The sequence below is a fragment of the Peromyscus maniculatus genome, chromosome 2 (assembly GCF_049852395.1).
Source record: "Peromyscus maniculatus bairdii isolate BWxNUB_F1_BW_parent chromosome 2, HU_Pman_BW_mat_3.1, whole genome shotgun sequence".
Classification (NCBI taxonomy): Eukaryota; Metazoa; Chordata; class Mammalia; order Rodentia; family Cricetidae; genus Peromyscus; species Peromyscus maniculatus.
In genome coordinates this window covers 1,409,087-1,432,430 of record NC_134853.1, presented here as the reverse complement: position 1 = coordinate 1,432,430, position 23,344 = coordinate 1,409,087, and the positions used below count along the sequence as shown (strand labels likewise).

Below are 23,344 nucleotides of genomic sequence, written 5' to 3'. Positions count from 1 at the left end.
AAGGATTCTTTGCAGAGAATCTCATGTGGGTTTTTATAAAACCTTTTTCCATGGTCTTGGTGCTGTTGCTGAGATAGTTATTGAGAACAATTTAAACTTTTGGTTTCCCCACTTTCACTCTAAACAAACTATCCCATGTCATTCTGACTTTCCTTAGGAAAAGCAGATGTTGACTGTGTTCAATATCCTGTGGAGCCCTGCACAATCATTGGCCTTTGTAAGAATGGAGGATTTTATCTCTATCATCAAACATCAAAAGAAAAGAGAAAATAACCTATGGGGACACCCTGAGTAAAAATATATGTAAAATAATAATAAAATTGGTAGGTAATTTTTATAATTTTGGTTTCCTTTCATATTATTTGACCATAGTTTGAAAATCAGGAGAAACACAGAGGCAAGGTCTTAGAGATAAGCACAGAGGAATGAACAAAGATAATAAAGACAGAACAAATGCATTAGAGAGCAGGTGCATTAAAACAGCCTCCTTTCTTTTCTCTTTTCTTTGATAGGCTCTCCACAGTCTTGGCTGGCCTCCAGCTTACAATGTGGCATTGAATTTACAGCAGTCATTCTTCAGCCTTCTAAGTACTGAGACTACCGGCACATGCCACCACACCCAGTAAAGTTATCGTTGTCACACTGGGTACTGATAGTTGACAAATAGATAACAGATCATTGACTTCTTTTTATTATTTTCTTTTTTTGTGGTACTGAATATTAAATATAAAATACCTAAGGCCTTGTGCTTAATAGGCCAGTTTTCATCCAATAGGCCTTAGCCTTGATTTTCTTTTCTGTTTTGAGGTAGGGTCTTAATAAGGTGCTTGGTTCAGGCTAGTGTTAAATTTACCCTGTAACTCAGGGAAGCTTCTCACTGGGGATCCTCCTGCCTCAACCTCCTGTGAAACTGAGATTATGGACCTGTGTCATCAGGTATTGTTTTATCTAATAGCATTTTCTTTTTTGTTCTTGGATATTATACTTTGTACTAAACTCTAAATACTTATAGAATATAAAGTGTATAAAAGCTTGAGAGTTCTGTTTTAGAAGGCTTAAACTTCACAATAAGGTAAAGGAAAACTTTTTTGTCTAATGGCTACTAAAGACATCATAAGAATATATTGAATTAAAGTTGGCAAATAACTATGTTTGTCACCTTTCTATTGGCAAGTAGCTTGGTACCAGATGGAATTCCATAAATAAATATTGCGGTTTGCCATCTCCAAAGAAAGTTTCTGTTATTCCAAAAAATGAAATATGTAGAAATAAGGGAGAAAGATATTTTTTGTTTCATAAAATTATTTAAAAATGTACTAAGAAATGAGTTTGGAAGAAAGGCCCAAGAAGCTACCATGTAGGGTGGTGGGATGTCTCAAGGAGTTTAGGAGAACACTAGTGCGAGAATATGCCTGGTTATTAGCATTTCTTAATAGGTTAGGATCAAAATTATGAACACTAGATAAAAGCAGAAAAGAATCTGGATGGCAGCTTGGGGGCTCATTGCTCTGTATGATCTCATAATAGAGTAACCAGAGCAACAGGCAAAGTCTGAGTGTTGATTGGCAGCTAGGAGACAGATAGTTAGTAGGGTTAAGAGAAGATAGTTTGGATCTGAAATGTCCTATGAAGGCTCATGTGTTGAAGGATGTGTTCAAATGCAGCAGTGTGTAGAAGTAGGGATGTGGGTCAGTGATTATGTCATAAGGGCTTGGGTGTCATTAGTATTATGGATGATCACTTGATGGGCTGTTTAGGAGTAGTGAGACCTTAAGAGATGTACCTGGTTGAAGGTGCTTGAGTCCCATTCTTGGGGATTATCTCTTGTTTCTGAGTTCCCCACTCTCTACTTGCTGGCTTTCATGATGTGAGCAACGTTGACCCACCATGATTTTCTGTCCTGTGAGAGGCCTGCAGAGATGAGGACAAGGGAACCATTGCCTGAAACCTTGAAACCATCTTTAAACACAAATCTTGGCTCTGTTGCATTGATTTAACTCAGGTATTTTGTCAGAGAAGGAATGCTATGAAAACAGAGCTCTCCTTTCACAGGCTTTGCTGTTAGACATTGCTGCAATACTGGGTGGAGGATGCTCCCTCTCCTGTCTTCAAGCCACAGAGATGGAAGTGGGGGTTAGTATTTACTCACATTTCCTTTGATGTTTTCCACTTACAAATTCTTCTTTTAAAACTTATCCAGTTTTGAAAACCTCACTTTTTGATTATAGCAAACATACCTTATTTTTATTGCTATCACCTTGAATTTTTCTAATTCATTATGTCTATGATCTTACAGAGTGGACTAGTCATTTAAGAGTGCAGTAGCCCTCTTGTATTGACAGCTGTAACTTATTATACCATTTTTACACTATTTTGTGGAGTTCATAACTTATTCCTAGAGGAGTCAGACAGGTGAAATAAATACCTCCTTGGAATTAGTAGGTAAGGCCATAGCTGCTTATCTTGTAGCAAAGTTAATTTATGCCCTGGTCTTAGTGCATTGAACTCCATGAAGAAACATATGATACATTCCTATTCCCTTTGGATGCATCTCCATTAACATGTGCAGGGCTCAATGTTTACAGTCTGTAAGAGAAATGGTTGAGGCCATGAATTACTATGCTGCACTTTTCTCCTACAGCTCCCTGAAAGTGTTTGCTTTTGTGGTTGTCAGTGACTCTTGGAATTGCAAGATCTAACTCTATATATTATAACCTCATCTGACTTCTTTTGAGGTGTAAAAATCATTTTTATTAACTGATATTATTAATATTTTGCATTATTACTTTCCCTTCTTTGGAAAATTTGTTCCTACCTCTTAGGCTACTTCTGCCAGGTCTCATTTTTCTACAAGCCTCTTCTATTATTCCTAGTGATAACCCCTTTCCTCCCATTTCCCTTCTTCCTTCCCTTCAATATCCCCTCTATCCCTCTTTCCTTCCTTCCTCCCTTCCTTTCTTCTTTCTGTCCTCCCTCCCTCCCTCCCTCCCTCCCTCCCTCCCTCCCTCCCTCCCTCCCTTCCTTTTCCCCTTCCTTCCTTCCTTGCTCCCTTCCCCTTTCTTTCCTTTCTTCCTTCCTCCCTCCATTTCTCTCTTTCTTTCTTTCCTTCTGCTTTCCTTCCTCCCCTCTCTTTTACTTCATCAACTCTCATAACTCTCAGGATTTGTATTTTCTCAGCCCTTCCTTTTTTTCTTTCTGATACTGAGGGGTGATATTTTATTTTTTTAACTAATATGCTATACATATTTATATGGCATAATGTGATAATTAAATGCACATATACCATGTGTTATAATCAAATCAGTTTGAGTTTTACATTTGTACTCTGCCTAAAGTCCTACCTGAATGCTGAAACGAAAATCCCAAGATTCCAAAGAGAAAACAGTTGCTTTTTGAATATTTTTACATAGATGGTCTACAAATATCTTATGTTTATCTCTAAATTTTTATTCTCCTTCCAAGGCTTTGTATTCCTTTCACAATTTGTCATTCTCTACCTTGTATACAGCCCTTCTAAGTAATTAATACCGAGATAAGCCCTACAGACAGTGAATAAAGAATACAGAACTTTGAGAGATATGTGTTAGAGTATATATTTAGAAAAATGGTTATAGAATTTCAGTTGAGGTAAGGTTACATAGCTACATACCCTGAAGTTGTGAAACTAAATTTGAAGATATTATCAAAATATCCAATTGGCTAATTTATTCCCCTCTGGGAGGTCAGAGAAGCCCCTGGCCCCTACACAAGAGAAATTTAGGCTGTGAAGGTAGCTATGAAATTGTAGAGAGAATTTTGTCTAGGAAAGGAAGGGTAGGTGAGGATCCTGAGCTGGGAAGAAAAGGTATGTACTGTTTGGCAAGACCTCATGACAGAGGAGGCTGGGCAAGTGGCAGAACTTCTATCTGTCAAGATTAAGAGTTTAGGTTTATTAATAAAAAACAATATAAGTAATAATGTATTTAAGGCACTGTCATCTACCCAGTCACCCAAATTACTAGAGCAAGGACTTTCTGGAAATTCTTTCTTTAGTTGGTGCTCTACCATCCGTCATATAAGCCAGCCTCTGTTCTGCAAGTGGAAAGGTGTCTTGTTACATGTGTACCTATCCCAAATGCCCTCCAATTTGTCTCTCTCTCTCTCTCCACACACACACACACACACACACACACACACACACACACACACACACACACACACGTATATCTAAGTCTAAACATCACCTCTATGTAATTTTTTTAATGCTTTCTATCCCTTCTTGTCTTGATCTCATCTTCAAATTACCTATTGATTTCTTCATAGTGGCCTATATGCATCATAGCTAGTACTAACAGTGCACAGACATCATGGTTTTGCTTATTCTATTTGTTCTTCTTTAATGAAAAGCTGTTGGGAAACAAGATATTTTATTTATATATTCCCTTGGAGTAGTTGCCAGATAATAAAAATGTCCTCTCATTATAGTGTATATTGGATAATGTGGCCTAAACATGGAGTAGTAGCTATCTGTAATTGCCAGAATCATTAAGAAGTTCAGAAATACAACAGATGTTGAATAGACTAAAGATATATATATATATATATATATATATATATATATATATATATATATATATATATAGAGAGAGAGAGAGAGAGAGAGAGAGAGAGAACAGATAAAGCAAATGGGGAGGGAGGGTAAGGGGAGAATAGTGGAGAACAGAAAGGAAAGGAGAGAGAAGGGGATAGAATTACCCTGCCTGACTATGGTGTTTGAGTTCTGTAACCCCTACACGTCGAGCTGGGGACTGAGGAGAACTTGTATACACTTCCAGTCTGAGTTCATAGATCTGAGAATCAGGAGAATTTATGGTATGCATTTCAGCCCAAGCCCATAGACAAGAAACCAAGAGACCCAAGGAACAATTTCAATGGGAAAGCAGAAGATATGTGTGCCAGCTCATGCAGAGAGTAGGAGAGGGTGGCAGAGATTTTTGCTTCCTCTGTGTTTTTTGACCCATTTGGGTTTCCAAATTTCACATCTACTATAAATATCTCCCACATACACACCCAGGAATGATACTTTAAAAAAATCTGAGTATCCCATTAGCCTGTCAAATATATTCATAAAATGAACAGTCAAAGCAAGGTTTTAATGAGATGAAGCTATGTATCAAACTAGAAACTCAAATGACGGTTGTGAAACTCAGGGTCTAGGTCAAAGAAGTGACAAAGAGAATGTCCCTTTGACTCTGAAGATGTGGCTTTGTCTTGGACAGTAGGGAAGCCTGAAAAGTGGAACACCCCAGTTGCTAGGGTAAGAGAAGAGCTCTAAGGTCTGAAATGCCATAGTGCATTCAAGAGTCCGAGTGGTTTCCTCACGTACCAGGAAGATTCTAGTGGCAATAGCCTTGTGACTGGGGAAGCACCTGGCCATAACTGTTGTTGGCACAGACTTTCATGATGATTCATACATTTAAATCAAGATGTCCTGAAAATGCCCCTTGCAAACTTGTATAGTAGATGAGGGCTTCATTAGGCAGAGGTCTTAATGCGTGTTTAGATTTCAGACTGTGAATTTTCTTTTCTATACTGGATTCCCATGCCTGCCAGCCTGTATGACAGTAATGATCTTACCTATAAAGGAACAGTGTTACCCTTGGAGTTGGCAGGTATGGTGAAACTCTAGGGTGGCTCCTAGGAGGTTAAAGACAAAGAAAGAACAAATCGGTAAAGGAATAGTCCACTGGCTGTGAAAATTTGGAGTCTGTGCAGAATAAGGTAAGAAACTGTTGAGTCTGGGGGGTCTTGGAACTTTATGTTAGAAGGAATTACTTGGTTGAAAAAAGAAGTGTTAGGGAAAGTTTTACTGAGTTGGAGTTAAACAATAATGAAATCTTAATGTGGAGTTAAGATTCTAATAGTGCTTGTGGCCTTGCAAAGAATAATATTTCTTGAGGATTGGACAACATGTAATGAGGCAGCTGACTTGGAAATGAAACCTGGATGAATAGCCTTGTAAATGCTTGATTACTGTGACAAACTGAATCACATCAACTTGGATGTCTTTATAACTACCTGCATTTGAATAACTTTGTGATTCCTAAGGTGAGATCAAAGATAAAGCAATGCTCTGCATAAAGTCAAGTTGTTGTACATTATTTTTGGCTGATTAAAACTTACTTATTATTTTCTCAATAGTATACTATAACATTTTTTTCAAATATAGAAATATAGAACACATTTGTGGTGCAGTACATAAAATAAATTCTAGAGCTCTTATAGTCCAACAAATGCATCTGAATCAATGGCTTTAAGCACACACTTCTATTTATTAAAATGTATCTTTGGAACTGGAGAAGTGCCTCAATGGTTAAGAACATTGCTGTTTTGCAGAGAACCTGGGTTTAGTTTCTGGTATCCACATGGTGGATCACAAGCATCTGTAACTGAAGTTTCAGAGAATCCAAATTCCTGGGCACCAGGCACACATGTGGTAGTCTTGTATACATGCAGGCAGACACTTGTGGTATATAAAATAAATAATAAGAAGATGTATTTTCAACAAAATCTTATTTTTAATTGCTTCTGTGATTGATTTAGTTATCAAGAAATATATATATTAAAATAAATAATAAGAAGATGTGGTATATAAAATAAATAATAAGAAGATGTATTTTCAACAAAATCTTATTTTTAATTGCTTCTGTGATTGATTTAGTTATCAAGAAATATATATATATGTATATATATATTCCAGAAGATCATATCTAATGGAGGTCTAGACAAGTTAATGATAAATATCATTAGTGATAGGAAACATGAAGGGTACTTGTAAAGGAAAACAGAGGATGGCTAGCTCAATAAATACCTATTGGGATTTTGAGACAAAAAAATAAGTAATTTAGAGAAGAACATTCCAAGAGCCAGAAGACAGCCCAGTTGGTACAGTGTTTGTCTTGAAAGAATGAAAGATTGAGTTCTGTTCTCCACAACTGGTTTACTATCCAGCCTAGCCTGCTATTTGAGGCCTTCTCTCAAAAACAGTTTGGCTGAAGACATTATCTCAATAGGTAAAATGCTTTGCAGCAGGAGCATGAAGATCTGAGTTCAGAGGCCCAGAACCCACACACAGATGGACGCAGTGATTCACATGTTACCCCAGCACTACTATGGGGAGGTAGAAAGTGAAAGTAGGAAAACAAAAAAAAAATTGTAGTTAGCCTGGAGAATGCAATTGTGAACAATAGAGAGATCTTGTCTCAAACAAGGTGGAAAGTGAAGACAGACACCATATATTATTCAGTGACTTCCATGCATGTGTCCACACTCCTGCACAGGAACAGATACACACAGAAGCATGGATGAAACCTGAGAAGTGACATTTGAGATTGTCTTCTGGATTCCACCTACACAAGTACACACATGTATGTACACCCCACAAATCTGTATCTGCATACATATGAACACACATACATCTACACACACACATAAAACATTCCAGGGAAAATAGCCAAGAAGAAGTACATTCATTAAAATAATATGCTCTTGAAAAATCATAATCCTTTAATATAGAATATATAGAATACAGGATATGATTATTGAAGTGTTATCAATGACAGGAGTACATAGAAAGCTTACATAGTCATACAGACATGAAGTCATAAAAGTGCATTCTGTTATGGACTTTGGGTTTATGCTGAAGTCAAAACAATTCAAAATATTTAAAAAGTAGTGCTATGCAAATAATATTTTTCACTTTGTCCTTAATAGCATTATCTTAACAATGGAGTTGAGTATTATTAGAATGAGATGCTGGGGCAAGGCATAGTTCAACTCAAACAAAAGTAACGACATCGGAGAATACGGCCAAGTCAGTGGATACAAAAGAAGATATGGATAAAGCATGCTAGACAGTTGGGTTCAGAAGGTATGTGAGAGGCTGAGGAGATTAATTGGTTCCATTCCTCCAATAGATGGATTCAAAGAAAGAATGCCATTTCTGGAGAAAGTGCTTCAGGAAAGTTGATGCAAAAAGACTAGATAATGAGATTTTATTTTAAATATATTATGTAAAGTACAGGCATAATATCCAAATGTAAGAGCTACAAGGACTTAGGCATATATGTTTGTGGTCCAAAGAAGCTGTATATGTTGGGGGTTGGAATTGCATTTATAGTAGTCAGCAAGTAAAGTAAATGGGAAGGGTGAAGAACATTGGTGTTATAGACTGAATTGTGTTCCTGCGAAATCTGTGTGTTAAAGCCATAACCTCAATGTACTTGGGACTCAAGTCTTTAGAAGGTCAATTAAAGCTAATGATATTAAGGGTAGCATCCTAAGACAGGAGGACTCATGTCCTTACAAGAAAAGGGAGAAGTACCAGTGATGAATGGTCTTACAGGAAAGACATCTGTGAACAGTGAATGTGTGGCCAGTCACTAGCCAGGAACGAAGGTCTTATAAGAATTCAACCATGTCTGCACCTTCATCTTGGACTTCCAGGCATTAAAGCTGTGAGAAAGTGGACTATATCATTGAATCTAGAAAGTATTCGTGCTATGGAAGCCCCAAAATAGTATAATGAGGAAGAGTCTATAGGGACAGGAGAAAAGACAACTAAATACAAAGCTCTGAATATATAATCATTTATAGAAGAGGGAACAGACTTATGGAGAAGCACCTGAGGGGCAAGTTCCAGGAAAACAGAGATGCTGCACATAGAGGGCAGCATGTGTTAGGAGGTGAGGAGTTAATTTAGGGGAAGAGAGAGAGGCCAGAAAGTAGTTATGGGTTTGCATGAATTTTAAAGAGACCTTCAGTTATCAAATTGTATGTATGGCTTTGAGCAGGGTTGCTGTTTGAGAGGCAAGGAAAAGAAGGTGTTAGGGCAGGAAACTTGAAGATGTTAAAGAATGAATAGAGTATCTGAGGAATTTCCTTCTGGCTTAGATGGGGCAAGCAAAATTAAAATGTACCTTATTCCTATCAACAATTCAATTCCTGGAAAATATAAGAAATATTTTCAGACATTGGAAATAACTAGCTGCTTAAAGGAGTATAATCACACACAGAGGGGATGTGGGGAAAGAGAGATGGAGAGAAGAGAGAGAGGTAAGATGGTAAGAGATTTAGAGCAGAATTTAGAGGTCTATTGAACCTCTTCAGTTCTCTAGCAAAACAGTAGTCATGCTTAGGGAAAAACATCAAACATTAAGGGAAAAAAAACCAAAATAACAAAATCAAAACTTTCATATTTAATCGACCCAAGACCAGGTAAATTTCTTGCTCACCATCATGGAAAACCTTGTGACTAATGAGGTTCAAGTCAAGTCATCAGAAAGACATTGTTAGAGGCAAATGTAAATTTGTAGTATATTAAGACTGCTTCAGTCTCATCTATAAACTCAAGCCCTGTGAAAATGATATTGATTCTGACTTAGTTTCTTTTTCTGTCTTTGTGCTAAAATACTCTGACCAAATCAACATAAGGGAGAAAGGCTTTATATAGCTCACAGTTCCAGGTTCCTATCTATGTTGGTAGGGAAATCACAGGAGCTTGGGGGAGTTGATAACATTGCATTCCCAGTCAAGAAGCAGAGTATGATAAATGCATACTTCCAAATTCTCAGCTTGCTCTCCCTGCCTCTATTTTATAGAGTCCAGGATCACAGTTAGAGAATGGTTCCATGCATAATTGTTGGTCCAAGATAATTTCCATGTCAGGTGTGTGGAGAGGCTCATCCCCAGCTGGATCTAGATCCTGTCAAGTTAACACTAACCACCATGGATTTCAACTAACTTTTAATTGTATCATATAAGTAACTTCAAGAATATAGGGATCTGAAGAGGTCTAGCACCCAAGATTATCTATACATCATCTATATCTATGTCATCTATCTATAGCTACATATTTAATACTCAAAAAAGTAAAATTTACAATGTCTTATATCCATTAGGAAATACCACATACGCAAAGAGAGAAAAATATGACATGCAGTGAAAGGAAAATATAGCAGAAGCAGACCCCAAAATGGCATAAACAGTAAGTTCTCTAGATGATGATATTCAGATAGTTTTAAGGCTTTATTCTATATGTGTAATAATTTATTAATTGAACTCATGGGTTAAAGTTATTAATTGAATATATGAAAGATATAAAAATACTATTGCAAAACTTTTAGATGATAAAGATGCATATTCAGAGATATGAAGCATACTGTATTCTGTTAATAATGGATTCTAAACTATAGAGGAAATCATCTGTTGAACTTGAAGACAAAGAAAAGCAAAGTACTCAAAATGATACATGGAAAGAATAAACTCAAACTCATAAAATTTTAATTGCTAAAGAATCAAAAATATTTGAATGTATACTACCTGGAAAAAATGAATGTTTGAGAGAAAGCATAAGACTTAGGGAGAAATCTTAGTTGAAGCACAACATAAAGCCCTTTATAGGAACTCAAAGGTTAAGGTCAGCTTAAAGTCAGAAGAGCTAAAGTATGAATGACAACAGAGTGCTTGGACTCGATGCTAGTGAAAAGTCAGTGGAGGAAGTCTTGAAAATATCAAAAGAAAGAAAATCTGTTGCTGGAAATAACTTTTAAACTAAAGCTGAGAGAAAAATTTCTTAACAATCAAAAGGTAAAATATGTTATTCAGAGGACTTTTGTGCAAAAACAATGAAAGCCCTTCAGCATTAGAAGGCAAATGAGACCCTATAGAACAGTTTTCCAAAATGAAAGAAGTATGTCAGATATGTTAAATATATGAGTTAACACAAATGATTTTTGCTTTTATTTTAGTAAAAATAATGGCATAATAGTATAAGATTATAAAAGCAAAATTCATGAAATAACAACACAATGGTTATGAGAGAAAAACTGCAAATACATTGTCATATGCTCTTAGATTATGTGTTAAGGTTTATAATATTAATTTGCATAGCTAGATTAGGTGAAAGTCCTTATAAAACTATAGGTATATAATAGTGTTTACACACACACACACACACACACACACACACACACACACACACACACACATATAGCTACCCCCCAAACCCAAAAGAACAGTGAACAGCTAGTAAAAATTAACAAAAAAAAGGATAATTAGAAAAGTACCTCATAGATCCCAAGAGGTGGAATAAAAAAGAGTGGTAAACAAATCACCTAGAGAGAAAGCCAATAATAAAATGAGGGATTTAAATACAACCATACTAGTAGTCACATTAAAAGTAAATTGTGTAAATATTCTAATTAAAAGCCACATATCTTCAGATTAAATAAAACAGTTCAACTATATGCTGCGTACAGGAAACCCAGTTTAGATAAGTATACAAATGGGCTAAAAATTAAAGGAGGAACAGAGATATACAGTTCTAACATTAACCAAATGAAAGTCGATGGGAATTTTAAATGATATAACCCATTTGGTAAAGTTGTGTAGTTTCTTTTTTAAAAGCTAAATGTACACCACCATATGATCCAGAAATCCCATGGCTGAGTATTTATTCAAGAGAATGAAAGTGTATGTCTATACAAAGACTTTTGTATGAATATTCATAGCAGCTATGTTTGCAATAGTTAAAAAAAGCTTGAATAAATCTAAAAGTCCATCAACAGTTTAAGAGTGAAATAAATTATGGGTAATTCATAAAAAGAATTGCTACTCGTCAATAAAAAGAAATGAACTATTAATGTACAGAACAGCATAAATGAGCATCATAAAAATTGTGTTAAATAAAAGAAAGCCAGCATACAATTTTGAATTCTAACTATATGAATTATTCTCTTTAAAATATGCAAATGTGAATCATAAGGAGATCAGTGTTTGCCTGAAGATGGAGACAATAAGAGTGATAAACAGCATGGGAGACAGGGATATCTTCGAAGGTGCTGGGCACAAGCAGCTATTAACTTGATTATGGTTGATGGTTTCAGACTCTTATTTCTGAAATTATATTACAATATGCCATAGCTATTTAGCTTTAGTTTATTATATATCATTATATCTAATAGAAAATAGTTACTATCTGAAAGTTTCTGTAAATCTCATTAAATAGATGTCACCATCAACAGGAAGAATTGAGAATCTATCTGATATTAGTGGTTATGAATATATTTTTGCACAAGTTTATACAATTTGTTTTAAATCAAAATTGGATGTTCTTTTACAGGAACAAAGACTGACATTCTGACAAGTTAGTTGTTTTCTAGAAATCACAACCCATTGTCAAAATAATAGCATCTAATATTGAGTGAGAAGATTCAGGTCATTGGGAATAAAATGAGATGTGTGAAGGGTAGTCACTGATACATGAGGTCTGAGAAATTCACTAAATGTTATCACGAAAGAGTTAATGCAGTAGAAAGAGTCACATTTTCTTCTGGTGTTTAAGCATTTGAGAGACTGAGTTAATATATTTTTGACTATCTTGATAACATTCTGTATTAATAAATGTCTTCCAATGTAATATGTGCTCTACCAGTTCATTTTATATCTCCCTTGTACTTTTTAATAAACTGATTATAGATGAGCTTAAAAGCACCGAATAACAATGGATAGAGAATTGTATATTTAGTACATTGCTTGACCTACAGCCTTGGAACATTAGCTTTCAAATAAAGCTTACAAGAAAAATTCCATTTAATTGTTCTCAGTCCTGCCATTTATATTGTTCCTGTGTACAGTACCTTGCAATCTTAGAATGTAGTGTTCTGCAAGGCCAGGTTTATATGAGCTCTGCCTCTTCTACCAATGTTATGATTGACTATAATTCAAAAATACCAGATGGCTGACTGTAATCAAACAACAATATAATAGAGAAAGATTAATCCTTATTTCTGAGTATGATATTAAGCTTTTGAAAGCCTATTTCTGGTTAAGCTCAGGTGATTGATTTATGATGCCCTACATATAAAAAATAGATGTTGTGATGTTTGAGTTATGGGTCTAGATATGTCTGAATTCACTATTGTAAGAATCTCAGGATATGATCTCAAATCATTCTTGTAATGCATTCATCTCTATGTGCATAACTGCAAATAGTAAGCTTAGCTATATGATGAATTTAGTATCACAATGAAAACCTCTTGATCTTATTTATATGGCACAGTCAAGTGATACTTTTTTTATATCATTCATCACATTTCTTGATCTCGTATTATCTGTGAGCAACTGGATCATAGCGATTGGGTTTTTATTTTTTTTTACCTCCAGAAACAAGTGTATTTGTCCAAAGGATGAATAAATAAGTTGGAAAGATGGTATGCAGTAATTATAGTCATCCTCAATTCTTTAGGTTTTAACTGGAATTACTAATGACAGTAATGACAGATTTAATAGAAATGTTACAAAATGCAAATTTGCCATCATAGCACCAAAGCTTTTTATTTCACAGTGAGCAGTGCTAGGTGAGTGGTACTCTTAAAGGCCTATAGAAATACATCTGGTCAACTGGTTTCACAACTGATAGGAAAATCGTAACTTCTTTTCATTATTGTCTACTTCATAAACAAATAGACCTACATTTTATAAAAGAGATATCAGTTATTTGGTCATTTGTCCCAAAAGAAAACTCTGTGGGTTTTTCTTTTTAAAATATGCCAATTCACATTTTAAATTGTCTCTGAATCAGTAGAGCGGTTGGCCTCAGGGCTCTTCTTGACATCAACACCTGCTGACCCTGCAGCATCCTGAGCAATAGGTGTGTGTATGTCAGCTTCTCCCGAGGTGTCCTTGCCAAAACCACAGACTTTTCATTGTTCCTTGATTGCATTTGTAGTATAAGCATTAGTCCTAATACTACACAAATTTAAGCACTTATCTTTTGTATATCTATTTCCCTATCCCCCTCTTCTGTAACCATTTTTTAGGACAGTTCTTGAGTTATTTTCATTTTCTTCCTTAAGAAAGAAGATTTGGATATTATTGACAATCCCTCTTCCGTCATTCTGAAACAATGGCTCTTTGATATTACATAAATAGGCCCAAATCATTCACCTATTCAATCTTCATAAACTATATAGTTTATACTTTCTTAATTGTTGCTAACTCTCTCTTAAAGGTTGTGTAACACTGTTATATTTGCTGTTGAAAACAGAATTTCACTGTGTAGCTTATGTGACTATGAAAATTGTAATGTTGGCCCCTTACTTGGACTTCCTGAGTTCTGGGATTACCAGCACTTCACATACATAATGAAATGTGGAGATATGAGCAAGTCTAAACACACATCACTTATGTTTCATATGTACCATGTCCATAAAGTCTGAATATTGCTTTATAAAATATTTTAAATATTTTGTATATAAAAACAAATTTTTATGGAGGAGTTTTTTTCCCCTTGTTTTTTAACAGTGTTCAGAAGGATTTGAACTTTGGAACATTTCAGATTGTTGACTATTGGATTAGGGCATTCACTCTACATGATCTGGAGACTTTGACTTGAGGTTCCCTTGAGGTTCCCCCTCCCCCCCCCGTGTGTGTGTGTGTGTGTGTGTGTGTGTGTGTGTGTGTGAGAGAGAGAGAGAGAGAGAGAGAGAGAGAGAGAGAGAGAGAGAGAGAGAGAATTTCAAACATGTGTCCCAAATAGGAACAAATTATACCCCCATTGTATTTCTTTAATGCAACACCTAGCAGTTATGAATGCATAGCACCCATATCTAGTTTATCACCAAACTGCTGTGGATGTTGTCTTAAATATCATACAAATCATTCACATTCTCTCATTGTATATGGTTCTTCCTTCTTTCACTCATCACTCTCGTCTTCACCTTCTGCTTGCTTTTATTCTACTCCTCGCTCTCCTCTGTAGCCGTACTGTTTCTCAGCCATCTGACCTTAAAATATGCATAGATGCAGGGAAGCTACACCAATGAAATCTAAACTGTGTGGTGGCCTGAATACAAATAATATAATGTAAATGTAAGTTGATATTCCTAATGTGTCATCCTAAGATGAAAAACGATAGGTGATTAATAGCTTCTGAGAGAGGGAGAACCAGCTTCCTCCAGGGATGAGCTCCTACATAGGATGTCCAATACCAAGTGATCAGAATGATGATTAGAAGACAAAGGATGGTCATAAACAAGAGAATTTAGAGGGGGCTTGTTGTTCAGATGATTGCGTCCCTCTACCTTCAGAGAGCAGATACTGCTTTTACCTGGAACAATGTGTGTTCCTCTGGAATGAAGACTTTGTGATCTACTCTAGAGAAAGGTCATAGAAATCTGTCATGGCTGTGGTAGGATAAAAGGGCAAAAGGAAAGTCACAAGGAATTTCTTGCTTTGGTTGTCTGCTCAATGTCTGTGTGTCATATTTTGTGATTCCATATCTTACATTCTTCAACACTTTCCTGAATGAATGATTATGTGAATGATGAAGTAGATTTCTTTTCCCATTTATATTGCTTGGCTTCGTTCATTCACTTGTTGTGAAATCTGTATGTCATAAGGATTTCTTATCTCCTTGAGCTCTATATAAGCTTGGCTTAGGGCCACATCTCCGAGTTGCTAGACATTCAAATCTGACCTGGAAATTTCGAAAAGCTACTAATAGGCTTTTATGCCTATGAATATTTTATCCTTAGTTCTCCTCTCTCTCTCTCTCTCTCTCTCTCTCTCTCTCTCTCTCTCTCTCTCTCTCTCTCTCTCTCTCTCTTTCTCTCTGTCTCTCTCTCTCTGTCTCTCTCTCACTCTCTCTGTCTCTCCCTGTCTTTCTCTCTCTTCTCCTTTCTTTCATTTTTCTATCTGGCCCTCCTTCCTTCTATCTCCTTCTCTCCCTCCCTCCCTCCTTCCCTCTCTCTCTTTTATTTTTGCATTAAGCCAGTCCAAACACAAAACTCAAATCTTTCCACAATTTTCAGAAAACCTGTATTAACTATTTTACTTTCTGTGCCAATAGCACAATACCACAGGCTGGATGAGTTATATAAATAGAATGTTTATTTTAGTTTATGTTTTAGGTGCTCCAAAGTTAAGGTGCTCCACCCTGTGATGGTCTTCCTCTGTCAGATAGGTGTCAAATTAGGTGATACAGAGCAGCATTTTGTGTGAGACAAGGAACATGTATTTATGTGTCTTCTTCCTGTAAGCCACTAAGATTCCATCACGGAAAAGAGGGCCAATGACTTTAATCCTCATATCCTCTAATGGATATTTCCTACAAACATGACTCTGCCCAATGAAGATTCAATTTAAATAAAGGAAGTCTTAGGGTATACATTCACACTATATTTAAGCTATATCAAATTGCAAATTAGAGGTTCAGAGTGGGGAAGTTTTTGAAGTAAAGGATAGGAGGAATTGGTACAATAAGAAGGCCATCCTGCACTAACTGTGTGTCCTATTCCCAGCAGAATCTGCTTCAGCCATTTGTAAGGGATCCAGTACAATGATTGGTCTCAGTTCCTGTTGTAGTCTTTTTCTGTTTGTCTGCTCTTAGATCTCTCATGAAGGCTGAATTCCTCTTAGTCTTTCACAAAAATAGTTTAGCTTTTCTTTGACCTCGCTGCTCTGGCTCTTGCTGTCTGTTGATGACTTCATGTGTCATGTTACTCCACTTTAGGAGAAATACATTAGCAGTCAAAATCAGCTCCAGTCTTAAAGTAACCTTTTCCACCTCACTGTGATTCTTACTTATTCCTTCACTAAACAAATATATATTGGTATATATAACGAGCTAAGTATTGTGCAGGGGAGGTACATAGAGATCTTAAAGAATGAGGTTCTGTTCTTGATGTACTTGGTTTGATGAGGGATACACGTACCATAAAATGTTAGGTCAGGATGTTCAGAGATTGTAAAGTGAGAGCTCTAGCAGACTGCAATGGACTGAAGCTTGGTTTAGAGAGTGATGATTGGAGAAAACTTATAAATTTTAGTTGTAAAAGGATTATTGAAATTGTGGTAGTATCTGAGTGTGAAAAAGAGTTTGGTTGATATCAGATTCGTCCTCCTGTACCAAGTTCAGAGTTTACAGGAAGGAATCAGATAGTCAAGGACTTTGAAACATAATGAGCTGTTTTCTTGATGCTGGCCTTGTGAAAGCAGTCAGGACATAGAACAATGGAAATTTCATAAGTCTGTATATATCTTTTGTAAATTGAACTTCTCAATGACTATGGTAACTCCAAGCAAGCTGTGTAACAATCCTGGCTTTTTCTCTTTCCTTTTAAGTGAAGGGGTAAAGTACTTACTGTTTTGCAGGTTATTGTATGGACCAGATGAGAGAATGTGTGCATATACTACTTAAATGAATACATTTTTTATTATAGCAACTGAGTTTCACAATGATAAAAATCTTAGTTTTCTGAAGTTAAAACAGATAAGTTTTAAGAATCTAAAGTTCCAAGTCCTTGAAAGATTTGATGCAAAGAGGCATGACAGATGAATAAATATTTTATAGCAAACTTCTTTTTTATTTTGTTTGCATGCTCTTGGCAAGCAACACTTCAAAATCGATGATGCAGCTAAGAGCTGAGCCACAGTAACCCTGACTCTGCTTTTTCTCCACTGCAGTAGATTCAGGATGATGAGACCATGATTCTTTGTGCTGACAGCACATCCTAGCTTTTGTCCATTCAACCTGATAATGCACTCTGCCTGAGCAAAATATTACTTTCAAACTGGAGTCAGTTTACAGAAGAGAAAACAGTAACATCACTCGAAGGACACACACACACACACACACACACACACACACACACACACACACACACACACACACACAGGCAAATTGAGCTCTATAGGAGAGATCCTAAACCATTAACTGAATCTGCACTGAAATAGTTTGGAAAACATTAGCAGAGGTGCCATAAACCTTAACAGCAGATAGCCTTGTGGGAAAGAGAAAATATTGTATTATGGTTGATTGACTGATTAATTGGTTGATGTAGATCAATATATAATTCTCAAAAATATCTTGTAACAATACATAGGAATTAATTATTGATTGTAATTTCATTTTTCATGAAAAGCAACATTAGAAATTAACAACAAATTAGAAATAATAGTTTTAAAATCTTTTTTAGATGTGTTTACTTTGTGTGTGTGTGTCTGTGTGTCTGTGTGTGTGTGTATGTGTGTGTGTGTGTGTGTGTGTGTGTGTGTGTGTGTGTGTATGATGTGCACATTAGTGAAGGCTTCTGTGTATGTTTGGGGAAAAATGTCAGATTTCCTGGCTGTAGTTAAAGGAACCAAACTCAGTTCCTTTGCAAATCAGTACACACTCAACCACTTAGCCACCTCTCTAGCCAAGAAATCTAAGTTTTGTGATCACACATCATCTTAAAAACTTCCAGCAAAGATGTTCTAAATAAGCAAAATCATAGTGAACATTGAATATTCTTTTTTTATTTATTAAATTTTTTATTCATTTTACATATCAACCACTCCCCCTACTCCTACCTAACCTCCACCCCCCGACTCACCCCTCTCCCCCCGTTCCAAAAGGGTTAGTTCTCCCATGGGGGAACAGCAAAGCCTGGTACATTCAGTTGAGGTAGGACCCAACCACTCCCCCGCACTGCCTCAAGGTAGATAAGGTGTCCAACTATAGGCAATAGGATCCAGAAAGCTGGCTCATGCAACAGGGATAAATCCTGATCACATTGCCAGGGGCCCCTCAAACAGACCCAGCTACATAACTGTCTCCCATATGCAGAGGGCCTAGTCTGGTCCCATGCAGGTTCCACAGCTGTTGTTCTAAAGTTTGTAAGTTCCTATGAGCTTGGTCCAGTTGTCTCTGTAGATCTCCCCATCATGATCTTGATCCCCTCATTGCTCATATAATTCCTCTTCCCTCTCTTCAACTGGACTCCCCAAAGATGGGCCTGGCCAGGTGCTTGGCTGTGGATCTCTGCATCTGCTTCCATCAGATGAAGGCTCTATGATGACAGTTAGGGTATTCATCAATCTGATTACCAGGGTAGTCCTTGCAATAGGTCTGCTACAAACATTATTGGGAAAATAAAGTGTTGTATGATTATGTTATTTTATCATGTTTTAATAAATCTTTAAAGAGTCAAATCATAACTTAAAATTCAAGGACATAATTAAATGAATAAAATTACCAATAAATTTTAGTGTTGGTTCTAAATAGGATATAGGGCTACTCTTCTAATTGAACACATTCCAAGGACACGTTCTTCTTTAGCATCTCCCTGAAAAATAAACATTGAATTAAATTTCAAATTTATTTCAAAAACTATCTTGTAACCTCCATCCTCATCCCTTTCTGGCTGGCTTACTTTTTGTAACAGTGTGATTATTATGTTAAACTTTCATTCAATCAAATGAAATCTTAGTTTCTGGTTTCATGTAAGTAGGAACTGAAACATGAAGTAGTTTGCTTTGATCATCTTGAACAATAACTAATTATTATTGTTAGGCAAACTTCATGATGGGGTAATTATAAAACTACAAAGTTCCATGATAGTTGGCTAAGGCCTCTTGATCTACCATGGCCATCACTAGAATCACACTGACCTGTGCAGGGAAGTTGCCCTCATCTGAAAGGACGTTCTTTGAAAAATTAAATATTTTATTTCTAACTTTTAGAGAAGAAAGACTATGTTTAAGTAAGAATTATCCAACAATATTCTTGCAATAACTATTCCATATAAACACAACATTCCCAAGAGGGTCTGAAAGGAAAGATTCTTTAAAATTATGGTGATTTAATTTTATTTTGCCCTAGAACAGCATTCTCTTGAGTATTTGTGAAAATGAAGATGAATATGCAGGGATACATTTGGTTGATTTTGGACCAGATGGCCAGTTGCAGAGGCTGAACTAAGTCGAACTGATAGATTCATTTTTGCCATATTGCTTGCTGGCGTTCACCAGTGCTCACGTCTTTCAAGTACTAACATATTTGGTAACCTTATTTATGTATTGAATGCATTTTGAGAAAATTTCTTCGAATGACCTCAGCTTTAACATGTCTTCTTTTATATCAAATGGTCAGTTGGTGAAATCTTTCCTTAATTTTAGTAGAAAAAGAGAACTTACTTCCAATTTACTTTCTTTTCAGTTTATAAGGTAAATAGTAGATGATTAACATTTTAAGCTAATAAAAATAATTACCTGTTGATATTATGATACCTATGATTCAAATGAACAAGGGTACAATAACTTTAATGTAACATGTTAAGACAGAGTTCCTTCTTTTAAGGTGCTTCCCTTGGCACTAAGGAGACAAGCCACTTATCTTATTTAGTGCTGGTACAATAAGAATGTGTATACACATACTTAACCAGAAGTGTCCATAAAAGCTAATGGTTAAAGTAGTGGGAACGTAAATAACCAGGGCTCAGAACAGATATCACATGATAACAAAGTGTGTAGAGCTTTGAGGTATTTTGACAACTTTTTAGCCATTATAATTCTCTGTTTTGTCCATTTACATTATGTAAAAAGAAAGAGAGAAGTAAGAGAGATATAAAAGCTGGGGTTCAGTAGTCAGCCACAAAGGAATTTGATCTTTATGTGTTTTTTGAGCTTTCTTCCTATAGGTTACTCCCTGGGACTAGCATGTGAAATGTTGAGTGTCAGATGGTTTACAGTGACTGATAATTTTAAAAAGAAACATGAGTTAGAACATTTACCGAGATTCTGACTAAAGAAGAAATATCGTTGTAGGAATCTGACCTGGAGTAAAGATGTCATTCATAGTTACTCACATTAAGCCAAAGGAGTAGTGGTATTTTAGAAATTGTATCCTATTCTTAAGCATAAACCACATAGCAGTCTGTGTAGTGAAATGAGTTATTAAAGCGTGTTTTATTTCCTATAAAGCCCTTTAATTTTTTTAAGAATAAAATGTTTTTGATGATAACCTCCCTCCATATTTAAAAATTAAAATAAAAATATCACTAATAGTAACTCCAACAACTCCCTGCTTTAGATACTATATTGTATAGAAGAACATTCAACCCATAATCAGAAGACAATTTCACAGTGGCAGGGGAGAAATGGAGCCTGAAGAAGTATTTTCCAGAAAACACACCAAAGAGAAACAAGTTGCAACTGGACTTCTCCAGCACAGGATACAAGGTTCAAAGTTGTCATTCTTCATCCTGCTTAGAAATTTTAAGGAAAATTGTAGGAAAAAAGAAAGAGAAAAGATTATCTCAAGGTACACAAGGTTAGATTCTAATCTATTTTAGTTTTCACTTATATGTTTATTAAGAATGTCTAATATCTTCTGTGAATGATGGGCAGATGAAAAATGTAATAAGGAAACACATTTTATTGTGAAAGACCACTGAAAATGTATTACCTAGAAATGAAATTTGACCTTTATTATTTGAGTTGAAACATAAAAAACTTGTCAAATTGTTCTGGGAAATTTTCTTTTCTTTGTCTTCTGAAAGTTGTAACTGGCTGGACATACGAATTTCCACAATGCTGAAAACACTCATGACATCCATGTTACCTACAGTGATCTGGTGAGTCCAGCAGTGTGTGAACATGACAAACTATAGAAAAGGAGGAGATTAAAGCTGGGAACCCACAGTACTTTATTGACCTGGGTCTCCACATTAACCTGATCTGATCCTGTAATTACTATGAATAGAATAGGGCTTATAGTTCTCCTTAAAAACACCCCAGGCATTTTTATTCTAAAAAGAGAATTTCTATTCATGTTCTTTTCTCCTTTCCAGATTTACAGATTTGTAGCAAGACGGAATGTGTGTGGCTTTGCTGGCACACTGAGAGAGAAAGATACCTAATGCTCATGGCAATCAGTAACATAATCCAATATATACACTTAAAAAAAAGACTTAACTAAGTTTTGTCTCATATTTTTAAGTGTGTGATTGCCTCCTGCCAATCAGAAGAAATGAAAGTGATAAAGTTGGTCAACTATAAAAAAGGTTTGGTTTGAAACCAAATCTGTTAAACCACAATAATTATGTAGTGTTATTTGTTCATTGCTTTGGGGAGCATACCTTTAAACTTCCATTAAAACCAGTTGTTTTAACCTCAGGAGAATGATTAATAGGAACAGGTATTTGAGTGATATGCAGTGCTGTAATTAATAATCAGTATTTTATTTCAATTTAGAAAAACAGCTGGAGCTACAAGATAAGATATATTATAAGAATAAATATTTTATTTATTTATTTATTTATTTATTTATTTATTTATTATTTATTTATATTTTTATGTGCACATTTGTCTATGTGAAGGTGTTGGATCCCCTGGAATTGGAGAGACACCATGTGGGTGCTAGGAATTGACCTTGGGTCCTCTGGAAGAGGAGCCAGTGCTCTTAAACACTGAGCCATCTCTAGAGAGATCCAAATATTAACAATTATAATTTTAAGTAATCACAACTAGTGCTATAATCATTTCACTTTTAAAAGTTAATTCTCATCTTTACATAGTTAACTGAGTTAAGCATTATCAGGTAGATAGGAGCTGTTAGCTTGTGTTATCGTGAACTCTGTAAAACATCTTAGGTGGACTAGAGAGGTGGCTCCGAGGAGCTGAGTTCTGTTCCCAGCACCAAAGTCAAGTGGCTTAAAGCTACCTGCAACTCCAGCTTTAGGGGATCTGGTATATTCTTCTAGTCTTTCCTGGTAGTTCCATAAACACGTGAATATAAGCACACAAATAGACATACACACAAATAAAAGTAAATATCAAACATTATAAAATAAGTTTTTCACTTCTGCATTGATAGCTCTTTATTCTTACTGCAACTGTGCAAAGCTGCAGATATATAGCTTGATTCTTCAAATATGAGTGTGTACATGACCATAAGCAGAATGGCTGTGTGAATCTAGGTCAGAGAGAAATTCACATGCTAGAGAACTTATGTGCATTACATTTAATATGTCAAGTGAGAGCATATTTGATGCAATTTATATGAACACTGTAATTGTCAAAATAATTATCTTTCTAGGGTGTCAGCAGGAATAATTCTTTTCTGGAATAAAAACTAAAACATACTTATTAAGAGAATAAATTGTTAGTTAAGGTCTTTTGATGTAAATATTTAAAAATTAAGTATAGTTTAAGAATTGTGAGTTGCAAAGTAGAGTAATACTTTGACAGTTGTGGAATTTTGGATAAATGACACAATTTAATTCTTCTTAAAGTTCCTATTTGGGACAATTAATATATGTCAAATAGAGTGTTTGATATCAGAACATTGTTTTAAGCTCTTTTATTATAATTTCTCATCTTCTGAATAGCTAGAGTGGTACAAGCCATCTTGATTAGACTGTCAAAAGTCTCCTTGTATTTTCCCGAGACTATGAACAATCTATATCATGCTTCTAAGACATGAGAATTTAAAGTTCCACCAGGTAGTAGCTTGCCAAACAAATTTGGTTTTCTGGTATTT

General features: G+C 35.6%; 1 long non-coding RNA gene across 1 annotated transcript; it reads left to right on the top strand.

The window, feature by feature from the left end:
* Nucleotides 1-1,774: 1,774 nt before the first annotated feature.
* Nucleotides 1,775-21,374, top strand: LOC121827120 (uncharacterized). Its single transcript, XR_013048828.1, has 5 exons — nucleotides 1,775-2,133; nucleotides 5,625-5,760; nucleotides 7,753-7,909; nucleotides 9,939-10,024; nucleotides 20,894-21,374. It is a non-coding gene; the product is annotated as an uncharacterized LOC121827120 (long non-coding RNA).
* The last annotated feature ends 1,970 nt before the right edge of the window (nucleotides 21,375-23,344 follow it).